We start from the raw sequence: 2,307 nt of genomic DNA on the forward strand, positions 1-2,307 counted from the left end.
TTGTCAAATGCTTTTTCTGCATCAGTTGAGAGGATTATATGATTTTTGAATTTTTCTTTCTGGATAAAATCTAAGACACTGATAGATTTGCGAATGTTGAACCACCCTTGCATGCCAGGGATGAATCCCACTTGGTCATGATGGATGATCCTTTTAATGTACCGTTGGATTCTATTAGCCAGGATCTTGTTGAGGATTTTGGCGTCCATACTCATTAGGGAAATCGGTCTGTAATTCTCTTGTTTGATGGGTTTGCCTGGTTTGGGGATCAAGGTAATATTGGCCTCATAGAATGAGTTTGGTAGCTTTCCTTCTGTTTCTATTTTTTGAACCAGCTTCTGGAGAATAGGTATTATTTCTTCTTTGAATGTTTGGTAGAATTCCCCAGGAAAACCATCCGGACCTGGAGTTTTGTGTTTTGGAAGGTTGTTTATCATTGACTCAATCTCTTCATAATTAATTGGCCTGTTTAAAAAATCAATTTCTTCCTGTTTCAGTCTTGGTAGTTTATAGGTTTCCAGGAAGGCCTCCAACTCTTCCAGATTGCTTAATTTATTGGCATAAAGCTGTTGATAAAAGTTTCTAATAATCCTTCCAATTTCATTGGTGTTGGTTGTGACCTCTCCTTTTTCGTTCACAATTTTATTAATTTGGGTCCTTTCTCTATTCTTTTGGATAAGTCTTGCCAGTGGTCTGTCAATTTTATTAATTCTCTCAAAGAACCAGCTTCTAGTTCTGTTGATCTACTCTACTGTACTCCTGGTTTCTAATTCATTGATTTCTGCTCTAATCTTGGTCAACTGCTTCCTCGTGCGTGGATTAGGCCTGTCCCTCTGTTGCTGTTCCAGCTTCTTGAGGTGAGAATATAAAAACTGCATTTTAGATTTTTCTATTCTTTTGAGTGAGGCTTGGATGGCTATGTATTTCCCCCTTAGGAGTGCCTTTGCAGTATCCCATAGATTTTGGACCATTGTGTTTTCATTCTCGTTGGTCTCCATAAATTGTTTAAATTGATTTTGATTTCCTGGTTTATCAAATCATTCCTGAGCAGGATGGTTCTTAGTCTCCAAGTGTTTGAGTTTCTTCCAAATTTTTCCTTGCAGTTGAGTTCCAATTTCAAAGCGTTGTGGTCTGAGAATAGGCAGGGAATAATTTCAGTCTTTTGGTATCAGTTGAGACCTGTTTTGTGACCCAGAACATAGTCTATTCTTGGGAATGTTCCATGGGCATTAGAATAGAATGAGTATTCTTTGGTTCTGGGGTGTAGTGTTCTATATATATATCTATGAGGTCCAACTCGTCGACTATGGCATTCAAAGCCCTTGTTTCTTTGTCGATTTTCTGCATGGGTGCTTTGTCTATTTCTGATAGTGGAGTGTTGAGGTCCCCTACTATTAATGTATTTTTATCTATATGTCTCTTTATTCTGGTTAAGAGTTGGTTTGTGTATCTCGCTGCTCCCCTGTTGGGGGCATATATATTTATAATTGTCATAGCCACTTGTTGGATACATCCTTTAAGAATAATATAGTGCCCTTCTGTGTCTCTAACTATAGTCTTTAGTTTAAAATCCAATCTGTCTGATATGAGAATTGCTACCCCAGCTTTCTTTTGAGGTCCATTGGTGTGAAAGATGGTACTCCATCCCTTTACTTTCAGTCTGAATGTATCTTTAGGTGCAAAATGAGTCTCTTGTAGACAGCAAATGGATGGGTCATGTCTTTTTATCCAATCTGCAACCCTGTGGCACTTTATGGGAGCATTTAGGCCACTTACATTGAGACTGATAATTGAGAGATATGATTTTAATGATGCCATGTTGCCAGTAAAGTCTTTGTTTCTATAGATTGTGACTTTCTGTTCTGTATCACTCTTGGGGCCTTTTTAGTTTTATAGAACCCCCCTTAATATCTCCTGTAGGGCTGGTTTCATGGTTACAAAATTGGTCAATGACTGGCGATTCTGGAAGGTCTTTATTTCTCCATCAATTCTGAATGACAGCCTTGCTGGATAAAGGATCCTTGGCTGCATGTTTTTCTCTGAAAGACCTTTTAAAATGCCCCCCCCCCCAACCCTTTCTCTCATTCCAGGTCTGTGTAGACAGGTCTGATGTAATTCTGATACCTTTGCCTTGGTACCTGAGATATTTCTTTGCCCTGGCCGCTTTCAATACTGTATCCTTGGATCTAATATTTGCGAATTGCACTATGACGTGACGTGGCGTAGGTGTGTCATGGTTGAGCTTGGGAGGAGTCCTCTCTGCCTCTTGGACACGAATATTTGTTTCCCTTGCTAGATTAGGGAAGT

This window comes from Ursus arctos, unplaced genomic scaffold, assembly GCF_023065955.2.
Source record: "Ursus arctos isolate Adak ecotype North America unplaced genomic scaffold, UrsArc2.0 scaffold_9, whole genome shotgun sequence".
NCBI lineage: Eukaryota > Metazoa > Chordata > Mammalia > Carnivora > Ursidae > Ursus > Ursus arctos.